Source organism: Protopterus annectens, chromosome 10.part0 (assembly GCF_019279795.1).
Source record: "Protopterus annectens isolate FY-2018-M chromosome 10.part0, PAN1.0, whole genome shotgun sequence".
In the NCBI taxonomy this organism is placed as follows: domain Eukaryota; kingdom Metazoa; phylum Chordata; order Ceratodontiformes; family Protopteridae; genus Protopterus; species Protopterus annectens.
The window spans coordinates 1,228,896,937-1,228,909,439 of NC_056744.1; the positions used below are offsets into that span (position 1 = coordinate 1,228,896,937).

General features: G+C 41.5%; 1 non-coding gene across 1 annotated transcript; it reads right to left on the reverse strand.

Moving 5' to 3' along the window:
• Positions 1-11,932: 11,932 nt before the first annotated feature.
• Positions 11,933-12,100, reverse strand: LOC122814566. Its single transcript, XR_006366814.1, has one exon. It is a non-coding gene; the product is annotated as a U1 spliceosomal RNA (small nuclear RNA).
• Between the last annotated feature and the right edge of the window lie 403 nt (positions 12,101-12,503).

A 12,503-nucleotide genomic window follows, 5' to 3' on the forward strand; every position in this document is an offset into this window, starting at 1 on the left:
GTAAAGACTCGTGGACACTTTTGGCTAACATCAATGATATAAAATATGAAGATAATACTAATTTTTTAACAATAGATGTCATTGATTTATATACATCTATACCCCATACAGAAGGAATCGAGTGGGTAAATTTATTTTTGGTTAGTAAGGGGGCATCACCCAATGAGATATTCACTGTTACGACTTTACTTGACATCATTCTAACGAACAACTACTTTACGTTTAATAAGAAACTGTACTTGCAGAAATGTGGTGTAGCGATGGGCTCACCATGTGGAGCCAGTTTCGCAAACACAGTAATGGTCTACTGGGAATCTAATTTCATCTTTAAAAACAAAGAACTGACCAAATATATTAAATATTACACTCAATTCCTTGATGACATCTTCATTTTATATGATGGGTCTCAAGACTTAGCCACAAAATTTCTACAACATTTGAATAACACCACTTATTTCTTTAAATTCACTTTAGACTTTCAGGAGTTATCCATTAACTATTTAGATGTGAACTTGTGTAAGGATGTGATTAGTAAACAATATACTGCTAAAATACATAGAAAGGACACATTCTGTAACTCCTACTTGCACTACACAAGTTCACACCCTTACTCACAAAAGAAGTCTATAATAAAGGGACAGTTAATCAGAGCAGCACGTATGTCCACCCTTTACAGTGATTTTTTAAGCGAATGTAAATTTTTAACTACTTTATTCCTAGAGAGAGGTTACCCCTCTGAGTTTATTATGGATATTGTTAACAAAGTGAGAACTAAAAGAGAAAACTGTATCATAGAACCCATTTTAGTGGCAAAAAATAACATACTCGACGATGCTACAAGATTTCAAACAACAAATTAAAAGAGTCCCCCCACTGACAACTTGGAGATCAGCATCAATTTTAACTTCACAAACAATAATAACAAAGATACTATATTTAATAAAAACAAAAATAACAGTATTAACAATGAGAATGATATTAACAAATACCAACTTAGTTACATCACAACCTTTAATATTGATAGTAACGTTTTCAAGAATATATTATACAAAAATTGGACACTTATCCAACAAGACAACAATATTAACTTTAAATTACCTGAACACCCCATTATAGTGTTCAGAAAAGGTCAAAGCATCAAGAATATTCTTGAAACAAGAAAAACTAGTAACTACAACTATCGTATAGGTATGTTACCTTGCAACAGCTGCAACATGTGTAAACACATACTAAGCGGAGAATATGTTACTATTAATAATAACAAATATAAGATAAAATTCAAACTTAACTGTAATTCAAAACTTATAGTCTATGTAGCAACCTGTACACTTTGTACTGCGTTCTACATAGGAAAAACTGAACGCCGCCTTAAAGACAGAGTTTATGAACATGTATATGCTATCGCAAACAACAAAATGGAAAATGCACTAGCAAAGCGTACAAACTCAAATTTTGGACACAATTTTAAATTTACAGCAATTGACCAAGTTGTAACTGACATCAGAGGGGGATCATACAACTTACTATTAGAAGAACATGAACTAACTTGGCAATGGCTAACCAATGCCTTTATAAAACCAGGGTTGAACGAACACTGTAACATTGCATGTCTACTAAAACTGAGAAGTTTGCTTAGATGAAATTAACAAGCACTTTGTACATAATGGTTAGTCTCTTTTAGAAAACATTATAAACAAAACATATAAAACGTTTTTAAATAAACATTTAATTAACATAAATAATATATATAAGTTATTATTCATGAATTTACCTCATAAAATCATATTTTAATTAATTTTTCTTTCAATAGTATCTGGTATTCACATTTTAATTTGGTAATTTTTTGTAAAAAACTTTTCTTAAATTGGATTCTTATTATTATGGATTGCTATACACAATGTTCATTACATATAGACATATTTTCTTATTTATTATGCACAACATACTCACTTTAACTATGAGACCATAGAGTTTACGTTTACTGTCTCTCTGTTTACTCTTTTTGGTGATGTACACATACATATATGTTAACCACATGTGTACTATACATATGAACACTTTAGGTGGTTCTATTAAGTAACGATGTTACTGCACACTTCCACTGTACGCTCCTGTTTGTAGTAACAAGATATACATTCTTTATTTATTGTACAATTTTTTCAGTATAGCATTATTATTGTACTTTTCATTGATCTTTATAATGTAATACCTAGCTGTTTCTAACTTGAATCTAGTTATTTTAAAACTTGTTAAAAATTGTTTTTTCATTTAGAAGCTTTGATATATATGAATGTCTTTTTAAATTTGTGATTGAGCTAAAGTAAGGAAATGACGTTTTATTATAAATGAAGTACTTTGCTTCTTATCTTTGTCTGAAGAAGTTGCTCTATTCAGAGTGACGAAAAGCGCTTCACACTACTCTATTAAATCTTTGACTTATCACACGCTGCTGATTCTCTGTCAGAGTTTGTTTAGCTCTAGAGACCGCCTTGTATGCCAGACAGACGTCACCTCTGAGGAGTCTGTATGAAACAGAGTAGAGGGACAGGGCTTTTAGCCTGTGTATGGTAGATTTTGGAGGGCCTAGATTCTCTTGGTGAGAAACCTCTGTAGTCTCTCCAGCTACTGCATGTGCTTTGCGAGGTACATGCCAAATAGGGCATTGTACTCAATAATGGGCCTTATAAGGGAAGAATACAGGGATGTTATGACCTCCTTGTCCCTGGATGAGATACCCTTACTTATGAGTTGGGCCATGTAGAAAGCGTTTTGTACAATGGAAGCAACATGGTGGTCAAAAGTCAGGCTGCTATCAATCTGGGTGTCCAAATTCCTCATGACTGACTGCGTGCTTAGAACATTGTTATTAATTTGATAATTTGTGGGGACATCTCTCTCCTCAAATTGGGATGATGATGCATTTTTTGTATTCAGCTTGAGGCCATGTTTCTGGCACCAGTCATTTGTTTGGGTGAGACCCTCTTGGGGGATTTCCACGTCACTAGGGAAACTGATGACAGCTCCCAACTTGCAGTCATCTGCAAACATGGTCAGCCATAGCCCACTGGGCCTGTACCTCAGAAAAGTATATCCCAAATAACAGAGGCCCCAAAACTGAACTCTGGAGTATGCCACTCGATACGGATCTACTGCTTGAGGTGCCATCCCCTATTTTGGCTAGGTGGGTTCTATCAGTGAGCCAGTTGGCTACCCATCTGGTGACATATGGATTGATGCCTAGTTGAGAGAGGTTATCTATTATCCCCAAGTGGGGAACAGTGTTGAAGGCTTTGGCCAGGTCAAAGTAAGTGGTGTGCACTGTCTTCCCCTCATCCATGGCTTTGGTGACTGTCTCAAAAAAGTCGACCAGATTTAACAGACATGACCTCCCCTTGACAAACTGTCAAAAAAATCCAAAATTGTGTGGGATCGAGTGTTTGGAGGTTGCCAATGTCCTTGTTAATGAGGTCCATGATAATCTGTTCCATGGCCTTGCAGATCAGGCTAGTTAGGCTGAAGGGTCTATAATTTCCCAGATCAGTGGACGCTCCACCTTTGAGTAAAGGGATGACAGTGGCTGCCCTCCACTCAGCTGGGACAAAACCAGTACTCAGGCTTTTTTTGAATAGGATGCCTAATGGTGCTGCAAGTTCCTGCCTGAGTTCATGTAGGATGCAGCTTGGGATGTTATCAGGTCCCATGAAAGCTGTATTTTTTGACTTTGAGAGAGCAGTGATGACCTGATCCCTAGATATAAGGGAAAGGGGGCAGGTACTGGGAATGGCCTGATTTACTGATGGGAGGACAGAGGGGTGAAATTTTCACTGAATCTGTCAGCCAGCAAGTTTGCTATATCTATGGCATTTGTATATGTGGTGTCCTTGACCACCAGTTCTGAACAGATCTGGGTGCTACCTTTGAGATCATGGACATATGTGAAGAAGGCTAAACCAGAACTGGAAACACAAACACAAACTTGGAAACACAAGTGTCTTCTCATCTGATGAGAAATCCACTTTATTGTAGAACACAAAAGTACTAAAAACTGAATAAGATTAAGCGTTTTCCATTTAACACTTTGGCTTAAATTCTTCAGATAAACGTCACCTAAAATTACATGCTTATAAAACACTGCTCATTAAGCTTAATTAGACAAGTGTTTACAATCAATTAACTTTGAAAATCACTGTAGGTATTGTTTTACAGAGAACCAAGTACCTAGTTTAAACCTCAGCTAAATGTGCTTCATCGCTACAATCTGCAGGTAAGTAATATATACAGGAAATATACAACTATATAAAATTATAAAAAAGTATGTATGTGTAATCAGATGTATATAAATATATATATATTTTACCAATACAAATGTCTAACTAAAACAGTATGCATGTGTAAATAAAATATCACTCTACAAACAATGAGTAACATTTTAACACCAGACTGTGTGTTACATAACTCAGTTAACTAAAACATTTACTAAGTGTTTACAAAGTGTGACTAAGACCATAAGGCACTACACTTATATGTGAAGAAGGCCTTATGACTGTCTCTAGTAGATGTGGCCAATTTGGACTCGAAGTTTGCTTTGGAGGATTTCACTAGTAAGAAGTGGCTGTGTGTGTGTGTGTGTGTGTGTGTGTGTGTGTGTGTGTGTGTGTGTGTGTGTGTGCGCGCGCGCATCAGATTGGGAGAGTGAGAGCGATGTGTGAATGAATGCAGGAATGAATGAAGAAGTGGCTGTGTGTGTGTGTGTGTGTGTGTGTGTGTGTGTGTGTGTGTGTGTGTGTGTGTGTGTGTGTGTGTGTGTGTGTGTGTGTGTGTGAGTGAATGCAGGTATGAATGAGGAAGTGTGTGTGTGTGTGTGTGTGTGTGTGTGTGTGTGTGTGTGTGTGTGTGTGTGTGTGTATGTGTGAATGAATGCAGGTATGAATGAGGAAGTGGCTGTGTGTGTGTGTGTGTGTGTGTGTGTGTGTGTGTGTGTGTGTGTGTGTGTGTGTGTGTGTGTGTGTGTGTGTGTGTGTGTGATCGGGAGAGTGACAGCAATGTGTGAATGAATGCAGGTATGAATGAGGAAGTGACTGTGTGTGTGTGTGTGTGTGTGTGTGTGTGTGTGTGTGTGTGTGTGTGTGTGTGTGTGTGTGTGTGGGTGGGTGTGTGTGTGTGTGCGTGTATGTGTGTGTATGTGTGTGACTGGGAGAGTAAGAGTGATGTGTGAGTGAATGCAGGTATGAATGAGGGAGTGACTATGACCGTGTGAGAGATCGGAAAAGAGTGAGAACGATGTGTGTGGGTGAATGCGTGCATGAATGCAAAAGAGACTGTGTGTGTGTGTGTGCGTGTGTGTGTGTATGTGTGTGTATCACGGGGGGAGAGAGTGAAGAGTGAGAGTGATCCCTGGCAGCAGCAGCAAGTCTGGACCATACCACTGGACACATACCTCTCACCCTCAAATCAAGAAATCTGGACAAATCCAAAAATAGTGGGGTGCAAAGGCACAAAACAGGGACACTTTTAAGTACTGCTCTCACAAACTTAAAAAGTTGACAGAAATGCAGGTTTTGCATTAGCATGAATTTTCTGAAGGGTATGAAGTATGAAACTCAACTGTCTGTCATTATTTTCTAACTTCAACCTCAATGATCTTCCAGTGATTTGCCAGAAAACAATTTTATGAGAAAAAGAACAAAAATATGAGGCAAAAATCTGAACATTCTGCAAAAATCTATACAGTTGAGAGGTATCCTGGACAAAGCCAAATAATAGGGACAGATTTTAAATATTGCTCTTATAAACTTAAAGTTAATAAGGCTGCCATTAGGTTTGCTTACCTCTTAACCATAGCAGATCAGTGTTATGCTGTTAAGCAGAATGTACGCTTTTTTTTTGGTAATTGTCTTTTGATTGTACTTTTTGGGCTTTTCTCCCCAGGTCTCCTAGTCCAGTCGGGTAGCCTTATTAAACAAATGTCAAACTAATAAATAAATAAATAATTGAAATATGCACTTTATGGGCATTCGGGCGGGGGGGCGCCTTGGAAAAACCTGAATTCAGCAATGGAGCCGAGAATCGAAAAGGTTTGGGAGCCACTGGTTTAAACCATCCCTCAGGAGGTTGTACTCAGCTTTGGAGAAGTTGTTTTTATTGACCCTAGTTAGAATGGGGATAGGGGAGATGGTGACTACGAACGTGACTGCTTTATGGTCGAATCATACAAAGGAGGATGATACTGCAGGGATGTTGCAGTGGTTACTCATGTTGGTTAATACCAAGTCCAAGACATTATCACCTCTTGTGGGGGTATCGACTAGCTGTTCCAAAGCATTTGCATTGACAAAAATCGAGGAATCTCTGGGCATTTGTGTTCTGGCAAGAGTATTTCTTCCAGTCTATTTTTGGGTAGTTAAAGTCACCCAGGATCAGGGTATAAGGATTGAATCTTGATAGATACGAAGAGGTCTAGATAGGCAGTTTGGGCATCTTGGGTCAGATTTAGGGGCCGGTAGCTAGCTATGAATTGTATAGGGGGCGTGTCAATAGTTAAACTGCACCTGGAGTGTCTCCTGTGCATCATACTGTTTGACCAGCTTGGAGGTGTGTATGTCTTTAATATATATTGAAACTCCACCTCCTTCGGCTATACTACCCACAGTTTGGGATCTGAATGTATGATAAGATGAGTAACCAGGTAAGGCTGGGGTGCTCTCCGCAGCGTTGAACCAGGTTATTGTGACTGCACAGATGTCAGCATTTTCCAGGGTTAGGAATGCTTGCAATGAGTGCAGTTTCATATCACCTCTGTATCCTTAGTGCTGTAACAAGAAATGTCTGAGCAAAGTTTGCTGCCTGCAGTAATATCCTATAATGCCGTGCCCATGAAAATTTTGCATTAGGTTTTGATTTGTCTACTTTCTGTTAAAAGAGCGAGACCAGCGTTTTCAAAATGTGAAATGCTTTTGAGTAACCTGATGTAATTCTAAGTAAACTATTAAGCAGCTACAATATTTTCCTCAGTCTTTACAAAAATAGGTAACAAACATACTTTCCTGTTCACCGAATGCTTGAGCAGCTATGATGCTTTGCATAGCAGCTCTTAGCAGACAGAGACTATCCAAGCACAAAGGAGCATATCTAAGTTGTTAAAAGTGTACCTCTGACTCCCATAATAACATTCTGATACCTCAGATGAAGTACGTGACTGACAGACCAGAGCCTGCACATATTGGTAGGCACAGGTCTTTTTAAGGCTTGAAACACACAATGCTTCTTAGTCGGGAATTGTGTGCCAGAACTATTCTAGTGAGGTGGGCGTGTATGCACACATATGATGAAGTCATTTTGCACTTTAGTAGGAGAGGGGCAGGTCATTTGACATCGGTAAGGTTCAGCCGCAGTGAAGATAAATGTAAGAAGGGAAATGTCTTTCACATAAAAACCTAACAGCTGCAGGAAAGGAAAGGACAAGAAAGGAAAGGACAGGAAAGGAAAGGGAAGGGAAAAAAGAAGTTATGTACTCACCATAACGTTCCATCTGAGTAGGTAAACTTCATTTGTCAGCAACTTGTGGGTTTCAGATCCGACACAGATCAGAACTGGCAGCAGACCAAGCAAAAAGATCCGAGCTCCAAGCTCCTCCCCCCTACCCATACTACACTGCAACCTCCTCCCAATCCTCAGATCGAGTTTGCCACTCCATACGTGACACCAAACTAAAACTTGAGACCCCTGAACCAAGGACAAACATGAAGCTCGTGAACTCCGAACATCGCGCTCAGCAAAAATAATAGCCAAGGTAAGGGGGAAGGAAGGAGGGACGGTTGCTGACAAATGAAGTTTACCTACTCAGATGGAATGTTATGGTGAGTACATAACTTCTTTATCTGAAGTAGTTAACTTCACTTGATCAGCAACCTGTGGGACAGAGTCCCCAGCTACCCAAAATCTTAGGAGGCCCTTAAGGAAGGATAATCTGGAGCACTGCAGAGTCAAAGGAAGCACTTCCTCTACACACCAAATCCAGTTTATGAGTAATAAAGGTGTGAGAAGATGCCCAGGTAGCCGCTGAGCAAATGTCATCCAGGGAAACTCTAGACCAGAATGCACAGACGTTGCCACAGAATGTGTAGAACGAGCATGAACTCCTACTGATTCTGGTAAACCAAGCTCTCTATCTGCTTGTAGGATACAAAGGGAAATCCACCTAGCGAGAGTTACCTTTGAAACTGGTTTCCCTAAAAAAGGCTTAGCAAAGGAAAGAAAAAGTTGATCAGATTTATGAAAGACCACCATCCTGTGCAAATAAAAACGTAACTGCCTGTGAACATCCAGCAAATGAAGTTTGTATTCCCTTTGTTCTGAAGATTAGGGAAAAAAACAGGCAAATTAATAGATTGATTAATGTTTGTCTCAGAAGCAACTTTAGGGAGAAAAGACAGATTAGTCCTGAGAGACAACCTGCCCTTATGAAACACTAGATATGGGGGTTTCATACAAAGAGCCTGAAGCTCCGACACTCTCCTGGCTGAGGTGATACCTACCAGAAAAGCCATCTTCCATGACAAGTATTTTAAGTCAACTGATGCTGAGGGCTCAAAAGGAGGTGCAACTAAGGCCTGAAGAACCGCAGTCAGATCCCACGGCGGGGACAGATTCTTAATAGGAGGTCTCAAAAGAAAAGTGCCTTTCAAAAAATTCTTACAAATTCTGGCTGCAGCGAGAGAGCCTAAATTGTCCCCTACAATTTATTGGGGGTGGGAGGATGACATAATGGTTAAGGTGTTTACCTTACCTTAACAAGGTGGGTTTGATTCTCACATGGGGGGGTGGGCTGCTAGGGCTTCAATTCAAAAAAGGGCGGTTAGCCTAGCACTAACCTATGAACCTATGGAAATGAAAAATAGCCACCAGCTGGACTTTCACTGTGGAAGAGCTGGCTCCTTGCTGGAAGATATGCGACAAAAAGTCTAATACCACTGGGATCGGAGCAGTAAAAGGATCCAGATTTCTCTGTGAAGCCCAAATGGAGAAACGTCTCATTTGCTACAGTAAATTTTCCTGGTAGAGAATTTATGTGCCACAAACAAGATGGATTTAACAGGGGAAGAGATACCGGGAGTCCTAGCAACTAGTGGAACTGGAGCAGCCAAGCTTTGAGCTTCAGGCTGTCCAGATTTGGAAGAAGCATTCCCGAGGGATGATGAATCAGATCCAGAATGGGATCCAAGATCCAGGGTGAAGCTATGAGATGAGACCGTAGGCAGGGAAACCAGACTTGACAAGGCCAGAATCGGGCTATGAGGATCATTCTGCTCCCCAATCGATGAGTTTTCTGTAAGAATTTTGTCATGAGCGGGAGCAGGGGATACGCATAAAGAAGACAGGGTGGCCAAGCATGAACAAGTGTGTCTCTGGGGGCTTCCCCCACTGGGGGGGTTAGAGTGAAAAACTCACTGCACTTCGCATTGGATGGCGATGTGAAGAGATCCCAGCAAGGCTGACTCCATTTCAGGAAGATCTGTTCCGCTACACAAGGGTTCAGAGACCACTCATACGGAAAAAGGATAGTTCTGCTCAATTTGTTTGCCAAGATGTTGGACCGACCCGGAATGTGCGTTGCTATCAGAAAGCAGTTGGTGGAGATCGTCCATTCCCAAACTCTCATGGCTTCTTGACAGAGGGGATAAGACTTGATTCCCCCTTGTTTGTTGATATACCAGACCACTGACATATTGTCTGACTGGATCGCAATACTTCCCATAGAAAGATAAGCATGAAGGGCCTGCAACACTAAAAGGACCATTCTCATCTCTAGAACATTTATATGCAGAACGGTCTCACTTTGAGTCCACGTGCCTTGAACAATCCTGCCCAAACAGTGCCCCCCCCACCCCAGGTGGGAGGTGTCTGTGGTCACTGTGGCTTGGGGTTGGGGTACAACAAAAGGACGTCCCTCCTGCAAATTCCGGGATCGGAGCCACCACGTGAGAGAATTTCTGCACACTCTGCTCAGAGGATGGGAAAATCTAGAGGTTGATGAAGTATCGACCACTGAACTTGCAACATCTACTGTAAAATTCTCATATTCAGATGAGCACAAGGGATCAGTTTAATAGCTGCTGCCATGGACCCTAAGGCTCTCAGGACTAATTCCTCTGGGGGTGCAGGGGACTGCAGAAATGCTAACACATGAAGTGTCAGGCTGTGTAGTCTGTCTGGAGTTAAAAATGCCCTGGCCTGAAGAGAATCTTCTCACCCTTATGAAGTCTAACACTTGAACAGGTTAAGGGGAAGACTTCCTGAGATTTATAGTGATCCCCAGCCGAGGTGATATCTGGAGAAAGAAATCTCTGGCTAGTAAGAGTAGATGCCTAGTGGGGGCGGTGAGAAGCCAGTTATCCAGGTATGGGAAGAACTGAATGCCCTGAAGTCTCAGGTGGGCCACTACAACTGCCATGACCTTGGTGAACATCCTGGAGGCTGTGGTGAGACCGAAGGATAGGATCATGAATTGATAACAACTGGCCCCTAGCTGAAAGCGGAGGAACCTCCTAGATTGCCTGTCCATCAGGATGTGGTAGTATGCATCCTTGAGTACTATCGAGCACAACCAGTCTTCCTCCTGCAAGAAGGGCAGGATGGATTGAAGCGTGACCATCCGTACCTTTTCCTTGGCAATGAACAGGTTCATTACTGATAGGTCGAGGATCGGCCTTAGATCCCCCATCTTTTTTGACACCAAAAAGAACCTGGAATAGATGGCTGATCCGGACTGGTCTGGGGGCACCTGCTGCATGGCTCTTTTTTCTAGTGGCTTTTGTATTTCCAGAGCTGCGGCCTCTCCTGAGTGGGTGGGATGTCTGGGAGGCACCTTGTATAAGGGGGCTTGTTTGTGAAGGGAATAGAATAGCCTCTGGATATTATTTGAAGTACCCAGCGATCTGTTGTGATGGATTCCAACTGGGCTAGGTGCATCGAAAAACGCCCCCCCCCCTCGACTGCCTCCAGAGAGGAGCAGTCAGGCAACCCCTCAGGGCTGATGCGCGGATCAATCTGCAAAAGGTTCCCGTGACCCGAAGTTCTTCGGCCCCCTCTGGCAGCCACAGATGTGGTTAGCGAAGAAGCTGTGGAAGAAGAAGCAGAAGCTGATTCCGTGGGTAGAAGACCCGCCAGAATTAACTTGTTCCTGGGATTCCGCAGGGCTCGGGGGTTGAAGGCCGCACAGATTTTGCAGCCGGATGACAAATGAGGCACCCACAAGCAAACCACACAGAGTGTGACCGTCGGCTGGTGACAGCTTGTGGCCACACTCTGTGCACTTAGAGAAAGTCACTTTATGACTTTCTGACATAGTAAACACACACACACACACACACACACACACACACACACACACACACACACACTCTAAGGGTGGGAAGGGGGGCCTACACTGACAGAAAGTTAACAACTTTCTAACTACAAAACGCAAATATCTAGTGAGGAAGGAAACCCGTAATGAGAGATAAACTAATAGTTATCTATAGAAATATCAAAGGGGCACACACAGACCAAAAAATTTCGAAAAACCCTGACAAACTTGCCTGGAGCTCAAAAATCCCATGCTGACAAAGCCGCGGCAAATAAGATCTGGGGATCGGAAGGATGTTGCAGTGTAGTATGGGTATGGGGAAGGAGCTTGGAGCTCAGATCTTTTTTTGCTTGGTATGCTGCCGGCTCGGATCCGTGTCAGATCCGAAACCCACAAGTTGCTGATCAAATGAAGTTAACTACTTCAGATAGACTATTTTGAGACAGAAAGACAGAAAGGAAGTGCATTTAAGGAAATGTAAATATGAGTAAATAATTGGCTATTTCTGAGTTAAGGGCTTGAGGAATTGTATGCATCACATTGTTTAGACATACAAGTTTGTGAGGAGCTAGACATGCTACAATTAAAAAAAAAAAAACAGATCTGTTTGTCATCTTAAAACCATTAATTATGCAGTTGAGTTTCCCACCTTTGTGAGAATCACAGGGGTCAACCCAACTGAATTATGTAACAGAACAGCCTCACCCTGGGGAAACCACCTTCCTGATTGTGGTACTCCCCTTGCTAAGTAAGTATCCCATGGATAACTTGAGTATTTTTACGTGAAGTTTTATTAAAACCGGAATTTGTCATGCAACTTTACAATTAATTTTCAACAAAGGATTTAGTGGTGAACATGAACATCCGTGCTTTAAGACCCAAGACTGGATAAGGCAATCCATTAAACATGATCTTTAAGCCATCATAACATTTTTACTGTCCTTTCACCTTTCTGTGTTAAATCTTCTTGCTGTAGTTTAGTACCCTAGATGGTTTCGGAACACAAGAACACATGCTCCTAGTCTGTCTCTGGTCTCCTTCCCCGCTCCCTGCTCTACTTATTCCTGGTCTGTCTTCACCAGAGTGTTAAACTTGTAGCTCTGATTCAAAGCAACCCTTATAGAATCTGTTTAGTCTCCTGACATATTCTTTATAATTC